Source organism: Pan paniscus, chromosome 21 (genome assembly GCF_029289425.2).
Source record: "Pan paniscus chromosome 21, NHGRI_mPanPan1-v2.0_pri, whole genome shotgun sequence".
In the NCBI taxonomy this organism is placed as follows: domain Eukaryota; kingdom Metazoa; phylum Chordata; class Mammalia; order Primates; family Hominidae; genus Pan; species Pan paniscus.
In genome coordinates, this window is record NC_073270.2 from 989,427 (window position 1) to 1,005,695 (window position 16,269).

The window sequence follows — 16,269 nt, forward strand, 5'->3', positions numbered from 1 at the left end:
TTAGCTATCGTTTGTTTTGGGTCTTGTTTACTTGGAGTTACACTGAATTCTAACAGGTACTATAGTTCTTCCCCCTTCCCCTCTCAAAAATTAAGACTAGATCTTAAAAAGGAGAAAGATGCTAAATTATTAACTGGAAAAGCGTTACAATAAAACTTAAATTATTAATTCAGGATCAAGAGGAAGTATAAAAACAACAGTTTTGGCCGGGCACAGTGGCTCACGCCTGTAATCCCAGCACTTTGGGAGGCCGAGGTGGGCAGATTGCCTGAGGTCAGGAGTTCAAGACCAGTCTGTCCAACATGGTGAAACCAGGTCTCTACTAAAAATGCAAAAAATTTAGCTGGGCATGGTGGTGTGCACCTGTAATCCCAGCTATTCAGGAGGCTGAGGTAGGGGAATTGCTTGAACCAGAGAGGTGGAGGTTGTAGTGTGTCAAGATCACGCCACTGCATTCCAGACTGGGTGACAGAGCAAGACTCCGTCTCAAAAAAAAAAAAGCAGTTTTAAAAAAAAAAATCTACCTGGGTTATAAAGAGACTCTTAACTAAGCCTTTTTGGACTAACAGAACTATGCCTGCTTTTGCACAGTCAAAATTGCACTGGCTATATCTGCAACTGAAATCCTGAGAGTAATAGCTTCCAACTAAATATTCTGGAATTGGAGGGCTGTCCCTGGTGTTTACAAGAATTTTTTGAATGTCTGGAAATCCAGTGGTGGAGACTGCTCCTGGCACCACCTCTACCTTCATTATATAAACATTTATTGAAAGCTTAATTGGCTATAGGAAATGGTCCTATTCAGTGGAAGGAGTAAGAGGAAAAATTTATAAGAAATAAAATGAGATATAGTCTAGCTGAGAGATGACTACCAAACACCCTTAACATAACACTAATTGAGATCAGTGACAAAGGCATAGATCAACAATGCAGGCCATGAGTGGAGGCTCATGCCTGTAATCCTAGCACTTTGGGAGGCCAGGGTGGGCAGTTCACTTGAGATCAGGAGTTCGAGACCAGCCTGGCTAACATGGTGAAACCCTGTCTCTACTAAAAATACAAAAATTAGCTGGGTGTGGTGGCACAGGCCTGTAAACCCAGCTACTTGGGAGGCTGAGGCAGGAGAATCGCTTGAACCTGGGAGGCGGAGGCTACAGTGAACCGAGATTGCACCACCGCATTCCAGCCTGGGCAACAGAGAGAGACTCCGTCTGAAAAAACCGCAAAAAACAACAACCCCGCCCCCACTCCAAAAAACCAAAACACAATGCAGTATGAAAGTATGTAAACTAGTGATCAAAACAGAACCGAGTTAACGAGAGATGAGTTCTGAAGACAAGGTAAATGACAAGAGTAAAAAGGTGAAGAGCCAGGGCAGAACCTGTTGGTGCTGCTGAAGGAATGCCAAGGTTAGACAAGGGGAAGAAGATGAGTACAGGAGAGGCCACCAATCTCACATCCTGGAGCAGGGCAAGTTTTTCCACTGAAACTAGGGGCTAAAAGGCATCAACAAAGATCGTCTTGACAATTGTGTGTGCGTGAGACTGACGTAGGGAAAGAGGCTAAATTCAATAGGACCAGTTAAAATGTTATAATACCCAGTGGGAAGTGCAGACCAAATAAAACATTTATTCACACATTCGACTTACATTATAATTGATATTGATAATAAAGGCACATGAATTAATATCTACTTTCTGTCTCTGTCTCTCTTTCTCTATCTCTCTAGTTTTCTGTGGATCTTCACTTACTATTTACCATGCACTGTTCTAGGAGCTGGGGACACCGAACAAAATGGACAAAGTCTCTGCTCTCACAAGGCTCACAGTCTAGTGGGGATGGGGTGCATAGAAAAGTCATTAAAGGCAGAAGTGAAGCAAACAGCTACATGACAGCTGGCATTGCCAGAATTTATACCAGTGTCTCAAGGTAAGTGGATGGCCTGCTAACTAACACTGGGCTCCATGTTGTCTTAGGTTGGCATCATCTCTGAGCCAACTCACTCCTAGACACCAAGGGTCACACAGTCCATTTCCTCCCTCTCGCTCCCAACTAAGTTTGCACAGTCTGCAATTTGGGGTAACCAAACACCAATGCAACGGCATCAATTAGAGAAAACTCTCCAAGTTCAGACCAAATTCCTATGTGTTCAGAGAAAAGGTGAAATCAACAAACTGATGGCAAGTCTGCTCCTTATTTATATATTTATCTCCTATAAAACTTAGTGCTCTGTGAGAGGGGCCCAATTTACTGCCTCAAGAACAGTGCGAAATTTGCTTGCAATTCTTCTGCGTTAACAAAGTGAAATGGAGTTATGGATATTTCAAAAATCATTTCATCTAGATTCATAAAGTACTATATGATTTTAACTTTTAATGAAACTAAACTTGCTGTCCAAATAATACATGGTTTTGAAAGACATAAAAATTAACATACTCACCAGGAAGAAGATTAGATCACAGGAAACTAGTCGAGTACTAACCTGCTTGCAGTGATTCTCAACTGGAGGTAATTTTTCTTTTAAACCAACCAAACGAGGTGTGGAGGTGATTTTGCCCCCACGAAGGGACATTTGGCAATGCCTGAAGATATTTATCGTTGTCACTGCTTGGGGTGCTACCCGAATCTAGTGTGTAGAGGCCAGAGCTGCTGCACACATTTTGCCATGCACAAGACAGGCCCTCCTTCCCCCAACAAAGAATTATCTAGCTCATAATGTCAGTAGCGCTGAGGCTGAGAAAGCCTGTGCTGGGGACAGCGAGAAGAATAAAAATTCACAGATAGCAACTGAAATTTTGGCCATATAATCTGTATTCTTCCATTGGGCACGGAGGCTCATGCCTGTAATCCCAGCACTTTGGGAGGCCAAGGCGGGTGGATCACCTGAGGTGGGGAGTTCGAGGCCAGGCTGACCAACATGGAGAAACCCCACCTCTACTAAAAATACAAAATTAGCCCAGCATGGTGGTGCATGCCTGTAATCCCAGGTACTTGCGAGGCTGAGGCAGGAAAATTGCTTGAACCTGTGAGGCAGAGGTTGTGGTGAGCCAAGATCATGACATTGCACTCCAGCCTGGGCAAGAGTGAAACTCCATCTCAAAAAAAAAAAAAAAAATCTGTAGTCTTCAAGTCTTTCATTTCCTATTGGGGCCAATAACACTATGCTCAAGTGCTCAAGTGATAAAAGACGCCACTTTTGAGTAAAGAAAAGCATTCAATACTTTCTACATACTCTACCACAATGAGCCATTCTTTAATATGAGCAAAAAGCACTGGGGTGAAATAATGTGTCCCGTGGACTTTAAAATGGAGGAGACTTTGATATTATTACTTTATCTATTAATTAGGACACACTGACTTCTTTGTTCTGATTTCACTGCTGCACACTCTAGGCCCAGTTACTGACTGACGGTGCTGTGAAAAATAATTACACCCCTGTGCCACAACTTTCACACACTATTTATGTGTTTTTCTTCGCCAGATACCACACCTGACTGTTGAAACTGAAGAACTTTGCTAATTCCCATTAATGTTATTGTCCCCTCTCACATGAAGCATGAAGATTTTGCTTGAAGAGCTGAGTCAGTCCTAGAGAAGTACATAATTATCACAGATTTCCACATTTAAAAGTCCCAGAGTGTAAGCATCCTGCTGTTCAAAGCAGTCAAAAAAGATGCCACATCAGCAGGAAAGCAAACCAGTAGGATGAACTCAGGAAGAGAGGCCAGTTCTCATGAAGCTAATTACTCAGAGTATGAGAGTAATTAAGTTAGCACATCAACTTTTCCAGGAGTGGAAAGTGTTCTAAGAAGACAGCGAAGTACAACAGCGTCCTTCTGAACGGGTTTAGCAGGTGGCATCTCCTGATGACACTGTTAGCATTAAGCTCTTTGAGACCCAGCAGCTTCACTACCTGTATCAAATTTGTGTGAGGAACACCATTTGTTAGAGAACACACAATAAAAAGGGTAGCAATATGAGTGTTCCTCCTTCTGGTTTAAAGGAAATGTATAACAGATGAGATTTTCTTTTGCTCTTGCATTTACCAAAGAGTTGTTTTTAAGCCTGCTCTTTTCCCTCCCAGATAAAACCCATTCATTCAGTCATTCAAATGATGGGCACCTGCCAAGTGCTAGGCTTTTTCTAAGAAGCCTGAAATCCTTCTCCTCACAGAGTTTATACTGCCTACTGCAATTCACCAATACCTCTTCAGGTTACAGGTAGGTAGGTAGGTAAGTATGTATTCATTCATTCTTTTAGAGACAGGGTCTTGCTCTGTCACTCAGGCTGGAGTGTAGCGGCACGATCACAGCTCACTGCAGCCTTGAACCCCCCAGCTCAAGTGATCCTCCTGCCTCAGCCTCTCTAGTAGCTAGGACTACAGATGTGTGTGACCAAACCTGGCTAATTTTTAAATTTTTTATAGAGATGGGGTCCCACTATGTTGCCCAGGCTAGCATAGCTGTTTTAAAAAGCTACCTAAACACTTCATGCAAATAAAATTGTAACATTAAAGAAAGCAAAAGTATATGCCAGAAGTTCCTAAGAAATATCAGGTCAGTTGACACATATGTAGCATAACTGCAATTTTACAGGCTTGGTTTGTTTATATGATTAAGTTAGAATGTGGTCTTGCTTCCTGTACTCCTAACTCTTCCTAACTCCTTTTGGCTTCTCCCCACAAATCTTTGGATTTCCTCTCACAGATAATCTTATCTGGACTTTTTTAACAGACATTAACCTGCACACTACTCCTACATCTTCCACTGTCTCCCATCACTACCCTTCTCCATACCAGCTCCATCTTCTACATCTACCTGTTCCCACACTCTGTAAAGAGAATGCTGATGTAAGGAAGATGCAGTTGTTACACTGAAAGATGGATGTATTCTTTCATTCAGCAAATATTTATTAAGTGCCTGCAATAGGCCAAACACTGCTAGGTGCTAAGCAAAACAGACACAGAGCCTGTCTGGGTAGAACTTATGAAGTATAGGAGGAGACAGACAAGTGATCACATAAATAACAACTGTATTAAGTGTTGTGAAAGTGAAATGCAGGCGTTATGTTGGAACAGAGCAGGGACCCTGCCTAGGCTACGGGTAGGGAGGGTTCTTCAAGGGAGCGGTAGCTAAGGAGTCCACCGGGCAGTGTGGTGGGGATGTGTGGAGGGATGGCAGAAATTCTAGGCAGAGGAAAGAGCATATGCAAAACCTGCCACTTTTAAGAACTGGAAAGGGGACTTTGCAAAGACTGCAGTGAGGCAGAAAGGGGACAGACAGAGCCCTAATTCCACAGGACCCTGGGAATCAAGTTTTTGCATCATAGATGCATTGGTAAGCTATTGAAGGGTTTTAAACAAGGGAGTGAAATGATCAGATTTGCATTTTAATAAGATTGCTCTGGCTAGATGCTGGAGATTAAAATGCATTCTCCATTAGGGTTTCCATGGATTATTCAAGTCCCCATGAATTTCTGTCTAGGTATAACAAATTCCTTTGCACCATATAAATTTTATCTACCCAATTAGATAGTAAGTGGTAATAGTAAGGTAAGTTCTGGTGGTATTCAACAACTAGAACTTTGACACTGTCTGCATTTGGGCTAGCCAGCCTGTAGCCTTAACTCTGTCTGCCCCTAATACTTAGGAGGAAACTGAGAAGGCCTGACAAATTCCAGCTACTCTGGGCTGAGCTGGAGACCAGGATCAGGTCTCTGGGCTTGTCTTCTAGGGCTCTGTTACCTCATTCTGCTATTAAAAAAGAAAATTTTTTCTTTAAACCAATGGATGGCTCACCGCAGAGAAAAGTGATGGGATTCCTTTTCTGAAGGTCATTAAAGTATGAGAAATCTAACCTGGGAAGGACGGATATGGCATGAGTGAGGGCAGGAAGAAACAGGAGACAACATTTTAGGGAATCCAGGTTCTGATTTAGCATGTTGAGATGCAGAACACAGACTTGCTCTGTGTTTGAAACTCTAGGATGGGAAGAGCAAGGACTGAAAACGCCTGTGAGGCTAAGACAACACCGACCCTGGCAGCCAGCAAGTGTCTCTGGAGGCAGGAGAGAAAGGCGGGCAGCACGCTGTTTCCAGCTTTGTGTACCTCTCCACCCGCATCTGACCAGGGCCTGAATTGGCCAACAGGGAAAGCTAAAGGTAGACGATAGGCCTGGGGAACTTAATAGACTCTGAAAACGCAAAACTTCCACCCACCAGCTGGTCTCTGACAAGCTGAATTTCAGGTTGCCTTGCCTCTGGGGTCCCGAGTGTTACTGTTGGCCTACCTACAACAGATCTTGTTGCAGGTGACCCATACTGTCTGAGATAAATACATATCTAGAACTCAGGTAACACCCTCCGCCTACCAGTTATTAGTCTCAATCGTCAGCACACATCAGATTGGCTATTTAATGCCAGTGTCAAGGGTCTATTTGATTCAAACTCTTTTGAACCCCCACTAGCCAAATCTAGGATAATTTGAGCATTAAAATAATATAATTAATGATAGTAACAAGTTACAATCCAGAGAATAGGTATCTACTTGTGAGTCCATCATGCTATAATAAATATGTAGGAATACCAACTAATATATACAAGGAATTATGTCAACAGAAAATCACCATGGACCAACTATTAGAACAGTGGCGGATTCAGGTAGGAATCACTAGCTAAGGCTACTGGGTAGAGATTTCCTACTAAAGACTAAGATATTGATGTGGTCTCAGAATATCTCACCAGAAAATATTCCTGCCAACGTCTACAACTTCTCAATTACTATCCTTGCAAAGTGATGTGCCAGGAGCTCCATTTTAAAGAATAAAGCCTAAAAGCTCTTTTCTGTGGCATGAAATGTCAACCATAAAAAAAAATGGTGACTCTATGATGAGAAAGCTGACAAATAACCACCTCAACCAGGTGATCAAAGTTGACATCAGGTATCTGCATGGGGAAGAGCAGAGCATCACTTTTGCACTGTCCTGCCAAGAAGGCATGGCCTGGACCCTGCCTGAAACACATTCTACAGAATGTCAGGCCTCTCTTTTTAAAACCATCATGGCCATGAAAAAAAGGTAAAAATGAGAACTTTTCAGATGGTAGGAGGCCAAAAAGACATGACAACTGCATTGCTACACACAGACACACACACACACACACACACACACACAGATGGAACAAATATGGTAAAATGTTAACCACTGGGAAAGCTGAGTCTGGGTGAGGAAGACATGAGAGCTCTTTTTATGTACGATTAAAATTATTTAAAAATAAATTTTATTTCTGTCTTTCCTTTCTTCATCTGTGCATCAATGTCCTTAGGGTGCACGAGTGCAGTCAGCCTGCCACTAGGGAGCACAGCCCAGACTCTGCGGTTACTCATACTGCAAATATGCAGCCTGTTTTCAGGGGCAGATGGCTTTGCTTTCCTGTATTACATATTATTTGAGAAATTTTACATGTGTTTCAGGTATTCCTGGAAACGTCTACAACTTCTCAATCACTATCCTTGCAAAGTGATGTGCCAGGAGCTCCACTTTAAAGAAGAAAGCCTAAAAGCTCTTTTCTGTGGCACGAAATGTCAACAATTTAGCCCCAATCCAGCACCTCCCAGGTTCCTCCCCACCCCAAACCTCAACATACTGAGAAATTTTCAAGCTTATCTATCTTTGCTCATTCTATCCCCTCTACCCAGCACACCCTTCCCCACACTCTCCCATCTGTCAAAATCAGCTGCATTGTCCTAAAGGGCCCACATACCTCATTTTTGTAAAGCCCTACTTACCCTCAACTGCTCTGTCCTGGGAAGAACTGGTCCCCTCCTTCCCTCTTTTTTCCTAAGTCACTTTGCCTGTATATGCGGAACTGTGTTACAGTTAGCAAGCACATGCCTGTGTTTCTCTACCAGACTCTAAGTGTCTACGGGAGGCAGAAGTCAAGCAGTTTTTTTTGTTTTTTTTTTTTTTTTTGAGATGGAGTCTCGCTCTGTCGCCCAGGCTGGAGTGCAGTGGCTCAATCTCGGCTCACTGCAAGCTCCGCCTCCCGGGTTCACGCCATTCTCCTGCCTCAGCCTCCCGAGTAGCTGGGACTACAGGCGCCCACCACCACGCCTGGCTAATGTTTTGTATTTTTAGTAGAGACGGCGTTTCACCGTGTTAGCCAGGATGGTCTCGATCTCCTGGCCTCGTGAGCTGGGCTTCCCAAAGTGCTGGGATTACAGGCGCGAGCCACCGCGCCCGGCCCTCAAGCAGTATTTATGTTTGTATTCCTCAGTACTTGGCGCTTGGTACATGGCCCTCTTAGTATCTGCTGAAGTGTAAAGCCCCACATCTAGGCATCTACTGATGAATAAGTGTAACAGAGGAAGAGATGTAGTGATTTGAAGCAGGCACTCTGGGGCCAGACTGCTTGGGTTTGAATCCTGGCTCTGCTGCTTTGCAGCTGTCGGCAAATTAGACTATATTCCAATTGTTTGAGAAAATAATAGTACCTGCATCAGTGTGTTGTCACTTAGAACAATGTGTGGGTTCTATTGTCACTACTAGTGGTACTGGATCACCCTCTGTTGTCTGGAGAAGAACACAACCCTGGCCCCCCAGAGAGGATCCAGAACCCTTCCTCCTCCATACCCTGCCCCCACCCCCATGAAGTCAGGGTTTAAGGTATTTGTGATACTTGTTCAAGACCAAGTAAGTCTGCTAAAATCTTGAGTTCTACATTGGTTTCTTCTTCTTAAGAGTGTATGAAGGAGATGCCAGCAGGGAGCTGTAGGGGATGTGTGTGTGCGCACGCACTGCTTGGGCAGAGTGGTATGTACTAGTTAGATAAGGGGGAGTCCCAGTCCAGCACAGGAAGGAAATAAAAGCAAAAGCAGACAAACACCCCCCAACTTTTAAAGCATATTATGGCCAGGTTAAAATATCTCCATCTCACAACAGGAGGACAAAGGTGAGTGCTGATTATTCTGCACACTCATTCTGCAGCTCTCCCAAAGTCCTCAGGGCACAGTGCTCTCTAACACACTGTGCAAAGACGGTGATCTAAACCACCCCGAGCACCTCCATGGCAGTCGTCCTGAATGGCCTGCCTAGGCTGGGGGAAGATATACTTTTGTTTTCATAAAACAAGAACAGGAACTATGATCACTTCCTAGTTCATGGATGAGCAATGGGCAAGAGAGCCCTGGAATCGTACAATGCAGTGATGTGATTCATCCCCTTAAAATGAGGGGGGTCAGTGGAACTCTGATTTCCAAAGCTGCTTCCAGGCTATGAGTAACTGTCGACTATACTTGATACAAAATTTCTTAACATGGCATGAAGAAAAATGAATCACAGCAGGTGTCAGACCAGATGAGCTCAGGCAGACAGAGCCTGCCGTCTTCCCCTCTGCACGTCCCACTCAGCAGCACCTTTCCAGCTGCATCCTAACTGGCATGACCTAACAATCCCCAGTGCAGTGTCCCTCCTGGGTATTGCCAATTCTACTCTGGGCATGAGTTAAGAGGCCAGAAGCCAGGCTGCACGTAAGAGTGAGGGGAAGACAGCGGAAAGGGTTACTATTCCCAGTAGTGGAACGGCCTGTCTTAATAAAGGGCACATTGTGCTAGAGAGGCATGTGATGGTAACAGGGGCCTTGCGGTTTATACAGTGGCCCTCTTCTCCAGTGTTCAGTGCCAACCACAAGATGCAGCAACTCTTTACCCCAAATCTGTCTCAAAACAGCCAAAATGCCATGGGCTCCTAAGTGCAACCCCAACTATGCTGCTCTCTAATGTCCACTGTCTCATTTTAAAAGTTATTGCTGAAATACAGCCCAAATCAATCACGCATGCACAGAAGAGAATGAGCTTGGACTGTTATTTTCCAAACTTTCTTCAAAAGTAACATGCTGTTCTAAGCGTAAAAAGGAAATGTGCCAGTTCAGAGAGTAATTCTGTGAAAAGCAGAAAAGGAACACTGGCTAACTTAGGGATAAAACAGGCTTTTCTAACAAAACATTACAGTTTTTTGGCCAGGGGGAGGTGGGGTGGTAGTGGAAAACTAGTATTTGTATGAATCCCTGTCCTTATTTTGTTTTATAGTGTGTTTATACAAGAAGCCAGCTTTAATGAATATTGAGCAACTCCCTATTGGAAAAACAGAGCTGAAAACAAATACCCAAAGATGGATTTAGCAACAAAAAAGGAAATTATTGAATTGAACTAAACCTTAAACTCAAAAACTCAAATCTTAGCATATATATATGTACAACCATTCACTCCTGCAACAATGACATCTTTATGTTAAAGCCATAGGTAAAGCTGAAATTTTCACTGGACCAAAAATCAAGTACTGGGTTATTCTTTCTAGCTTGAAGTAAAAGCAAATCTTTTTCACAACACACAGAGCTCGAGTTTATATTTCACCAACCCCCACGCAAACATCATGCTCTCCTCCTCTCTTTCTTTTGTGGGCATTCTTACTTACCCACCCAGAAACAAAATAACTGTGATTTTCAGCGAGCAGGAAGCCAGGTCTCAGGCAAACTTCCCTCAGCATTAAAGGGACTCCACACATTAGCAGGCAAAGAGCCCAGGAGCTGTTGCAGAGAATTTATTTATACCCATTTGGAATTTCCTGACGAACTAACAGCCTGCTGGCCACGGGGTTTAATTCCAGGACTCCTGGCGTCAGTGAGACAGCAAAAATTACCAACAAACCAAACTGCTAGCAATATCTTAAAAAAGAGGCAAAGCCCTCTCTCATCTTCCTTCTGATTTTTCAAACTATCCTCATACTCTTCAGGCATATGAAATGCTGACTTAGAAATGCAGCTGTAAGCCTGTTAATTCTAGGAAGAAATCAGAAAGGCAGCAAATGTTTCCTCATTGTTTGTGCTGACTTACTCCCTCTTTCCCCAACCCTCCACTGCAGAGAAAGGCTCTCTGTTACAATTTGAGCTACAGCACAGCAGCTGGCTTGTGAAGGAAATGATTGAGTTTTATGCTGAACCGAGGCTGGAGTGGAGGCAAGTGGTTCCTTTTTGGTTTCTTCTTATTTAATGCAACATACAATTAGAAGGCTAAAAACAATCACCATTTGTAAACCATAGGCCCAAGCCTCCTTCCCTTTCTCTGTACCCTCATACTCTTAAACATTTTATTAATAACATCTTCGAGCAACCTTTGTTTTTGTTTCAAAAAGTTAGTAAGAATGGTATGTTCCCCAATGATTTAAATTCATTACCTCAAAAAAATAAAAAAAGTTCTTTTTTGAGATAGTGTATCACTCTGTCACTTAGGCTGGAGTACAGCGGTGCAATCACAGCTCATTGTAGCCTCAACCTCCTGGGCTCATGTGATCCTCCCACCTCAGCCTCCAGAGTAGCACGACACCATGCTCAGCTAATTTCTGTATTTTTCTTGTAGCGATGGGGTCTTACTATGTTGCCCAGGTTGGGCTCGAATGCCTGAGCTCAAGAAGTCCTCCAGCTGTGGCTTCCCAAAGTGCTGGGATTACAGGCATGAAACACCACACATGGCCCACAATTTTTTTTTTTTTCAAAAGCAGAAGAAAACATTTCTGTCAAAAGTAAATGATAACATAAACCTCAAGAGAATTTTTAGTGTTACGGGTATGTTCTAAAACTGGCTTGTGGATATACAACTGTCCACATATACTAAAACTTATCAAACCATACACTTCAAATGGGTGAATTCTATGGTATGTAAAACAGCTCAATAAAGTTTAAAGTAAAAAAAAAAAAAAGGAAGAAAAAATCTAACCCAAATCTCTTACTAATGGAGGCCTTGTTGGCTAAAGTAATATGAAATTATTTGGATCTGCTGTTTCAAAATACCCGGCACTTGAAGCTTTGTTTTTAGTTTGTTATTTTTTAATCTGTTGGTTTATTTGGTATAAACCAAGCCCAAATAAGTGCCATGGTCTTATAGAGTTTAATCTTTGTGTCTTCACACAGGAAAGTATGTGTCTCAAAGATAATCACCTTTAAGGTCTCCCATCAGTAACTGTGGTCACCAGTAGGAGACGAGACAGAAGGAAAGTAAATGGAATAAGGCAGGGCATGTGCAGGCACCAAGATGAGCCAAACTAGGCAGGTCCAGTGAATTCTTATAAAACTGTGCCTCTCTCTACACAGCTGTCCCCTGTTTTGAATTTTACAAAGCAGGCTATTTAGAGTCATCCCTCATCTTTGTTGATCTCTGTTTTATTGTTTAGAACTGGCTTTGCCTGCCTGCCCTGTGATAAAATTCAGTAAATCTTGTTCAACTAGTGCCACATTTACCCAATGTACTTAGACAAAGGTGAAGAAGGCATTTAAAAGAACCCTTTTTGGGGGGCATGGTGGCTCATGCGTGTAATCCCAATTCTTTGGCAAGCTGAGGAAGGAGGATTACTTGAGCCCAGGAGTTTGAGACTAGCCTGGATGACACAGTGACACTCTGTCTCTACCAAAAAAAAAAAAAAAAAATTAGCTAGGTGTGCTGGCTTGCCCCTGTAGTCTCAGTTTCTCGGGAGCTGAGACTGGGAGGATTTCTTGAGCCTGGGAGGTTGAGGCTGCAGTGAGCTATGATCATGCTACTGTACTCCAGCCTGGGTGACACAGTGAGACTCTGGTCTCAAAAAAAAAAAAAAAAAAAATTCTGGTATTATTTAGTTACATTATTATATTCCAAACTAAGATTTAATATCGGCTGGGTGCAGTGGCTCATGCCCGCAATCCTAGCACTTTGGGAGGCCAAGGAAGGAGGATCACTTGAGCTCAGGAGTTTGAGACCAGCCTAAGCAAAATAGTGAGACCTTGTCTCTATTAAAAAAAAAAAAAATATATATATATATATATATACACACACACACACATAAAATTTTAAAACTATCAAAAGACTTGTTCTTAAAAGTTAAACGAATAAAGTACTGAATGTAGTGTTTCTTGATCCTGCAAAAAAAAAATCTGCTACATTCATAAATATTGTGTTCTGGTAAGAGTTTAGATTACATAAAGCAGTCGAAGTCAATCATTTTGCTAAAGTAGCTTGTATCTGACCCTATGGGTGTTTGCCTCTGTGCTTCTGTGAAGGTGAGGTCCACCAGAAAAAGTCATTGTATGCAAATAAATGCCTAGTCCTTTATCAGACGATGACAAGGGTTGGGAAGGGAAACAATTAAAAATATGAACCCCTTCTGCCTGGAAACCATCAGTCACAAAGGTTCCCACTGAAGAGAGAAACACACACCTATCTGCCTTTACTCTTTCAATATACATACAAAGAAAGAAGCCAAGTAAGATGTGGGAAGATGAAGATATACTCAAGGCTTGGCCTCTGACAGGTGGAGAGTAGCCAGAAAAGGCGACGCCCAGTGAGAAAAGGAACCTGCTGGAGACAAAAGCCTTCTGTGGTACCCGGCTGGCTGAGAGTACACCAGCACAGTCTTTATCCCTGGGATGGTGGCTTCGGAACTTTGAGACTTCAACCTGAACCTTCAGTTCTTACACTTAACAGGATTACTGCAGCAAGACTTTTCCCCCAGAGAGCCTGCTCCCTTAGTCTAGAGATAAGAACAAGGTTAAATTAAGTAGTGAGTGGTGGCCTGAATTACACTGTGGACAGGTCAAGATGCCTATTTCCTGACATCCATTGAATTTACTTTCCTCCCCCAATGTTCCCTGCCCCCATCTTTCCCCACCACCCACTGTGCACAATTCTTCTGGACTCCACTGCTGCAGGTGCCTTATACATACACGAACTCATTTAATCCTCACAACAACCATACAGCAAGGTATGATTACTTCGGCCTTTTACAGATGAAGCTTATGTCATGCATAAGCATGCTGCTATTCTACTGCTACTGCTCACTCTACTGCTGAATGCATACTATTTTGGTACTGAAAAGCCATAAACTAGGGACATTCTCTCTTGTAGCCTTTTTTTTTTTCTTCTTTTTTTTGAGACAGAGTCTCGCTCCGTCACCCAGGCTGGAGTACAATGGCGGGATCTCGGCTCACTGCAACCTCTGCCTCCCGGGTTCAACCAATTCTCCTGCCTCAGTCTGCTAAATAGCTGGGATTACAGGGGCCTGCCACCACACCCAGCTAGTTTTTTTTTGTTTTGTTTTTTGTATTTTTAGAAGAGATGGGGTTTCACCATGTTGGCCAGCCTGGTCTCAAACTCCTGACCTCAGGTGATCCACCCACCTCGGCCTCCCAAAGTGCTGGGATTACAGGCGTGAGCCACCATGCCCAGCCTCTTGTAGCTCTTATAAACAACAATAACAACAGCAACAACAAAACCCAAGGACAACAATCAAAACAATCTCACATTCCTCCCACCCTTTCTGGCTCAGGCAAGCTTACCTTGCAAAAACTCTACCTATGAGTATTTGCCTTAGAAAGAGACAGAGTGAAAGGAGGATGCTCTGCTACCCCACGCTGAGGGCCTGGGTTATTTCTGTTATACTGGACTTCCCCAAACCCCTAAAGAGTTCAAATACTGTATTGTGCTGCTTTAACCACCCCTCCCCTGAGGTGCTTGGGATGGGTGTGAGACCCACACTGTGAGCTGCAATGAGGGAGAAAGTGGGTATGGCCCTTTCCACAGCACCAAGGCTCTTCTCCACCCATCTCTTTCATAGTCTTAGGGTGTGACAGGATTTAGGGGATTAAAAGGAAAGTCCAGCAAAGGCGCCTGCTTTTCCATTCCTCCTCCTGGGAGGTGTGCACCATGTTGGGTCTTGGAAGAGGACTCCTCCTTTACATGCCTGGATTAGCAGGATCCGCTCAGAAGACTTAACAGGAGGGGAGATTTTCCAAGGAGAGGCCACCCTGCCTTCCACATGAGGAGGGTGTGCCGCGGCAGAGGGGTCTGATTCTTGTCAGGAGAGTGACTTTAGGAAGACGATGCTATCTGATGGTCCTACCTTAAAAGACAAGAAAAATAAAAAGTCTTCTGTCTTCTGATCCTTTATTCAACAAATGCATTTCCCCAAACACATGTGAAGGCTTAAAACTAGTGTCGCATGGGCTTTCTACACCTTAGGCTTTCTTCACAGTCTGGATTGCCCCATGGTTATTACCTTTGTCACATCTAAAGAAGCGATGGTCTCATAATATATTTTCATCCAAGATTTGAAATCAGCATTAAGAAAAGCCAATACCAAATGAATTGGGGGGACACGGAACTAAATAAGAACATTAAGACCTTAACTTAGATTACTACAAAGACTCTATGAAGGCTGTAAATAAGGGATAATAAGGACTATTTATCTCCTCACACCTAAAAGAGGTGAGGTCTGTAGAGACCTTCCCAAGAAAACAGTGGGAAAGAAGGAAAGCAGGCCAGCCAGCCATACCCCCAGGGGCTACCAGCTCAGGTTCTTACCTACAGTTGCAACCAGCCCACCAAGCTGCACCAGAGAATAAGCCTGAGACAAAAGGAACCAACTGGAGTCCCATCTCCTCCCTAACTGGTTGTGCTGCTAACATGCCACAAAAAGCAATGAAAGGCCATGGCAGCCAGCAAGAACTTTCCAAATGGCCCCTGACAATAATCTTCCCCTTAAGACAGCCACAACGTACCTGGTCACCTCTCTCTGGAACCCAAGGCACTTAACAGACAATACCATCTTTCTTTCTTACTCTTTTTTTTTTTTTGAGACAGAGTCTCGCTCTGTCGCTCAGGCTGAAGTGCAGATCTCGGCTCACTGTGACCTCCACCTCTCGGGTTCAAGCTATTCTCCTGCCTGAGCCTCCCAAGTAGTTGGGATTACAGGTGCCCGCTGCGACGCCCAGCTAATTTTTGTATTTTTAGTAGAGATGGGGTTTCACCCTGTTGGCCAGGCAGATCTCAAACTCCTGACTTCAACTGATCTGCCTGCCTTGGCCTCCCAAAGTGTTGGGATTACAAGCATGAGCCACCACACCCAGCAACAACACCATCTCAAGCCTGCCTTAGAGCAAGTGAGGGAGAGAAAGCAGGTAACTACAACTTTCACGAGAGGAGGCAGAATGTAAGAGTGTGTGTGTGACACAGTAAAAGCCATCTGTTCACCCAGGAAACACACCCAGGTGAAGTGTCACACATGAATTCACAGAGCGACCAACTGGGAACTTAGGGGAAAAGGCTGGAAGAAAACTGCAAAGAATATAGCACATCAGATTGGCAACTGGCAGGGCTCAGGCCCACAAATTCTTAGGCAGGTGCTGGGCCTGATTTTTGACCTGTATTATATGCCCAGCATCATGCCAGCACAAAGTAGGTGCTCTGCAAATATT

The 16,269-nt window shown here is 43.6% G+C and overlaps 1 pseudogene; it reads right to left on the reverse strand.

The window, feature by feature from the left end:
* LOC129394898 (KN motif and ankyrin repeat domain-containing protein 1-like) overlaps positions 1 to 12,796 on the reverse strand; it is a 53,790-nt pseudogene extending 40,994 nt beyond the window's left edge.
* Between the last annotated feature and the right edge of the window lie 3,473 nt (positions 12,797 to 16,269).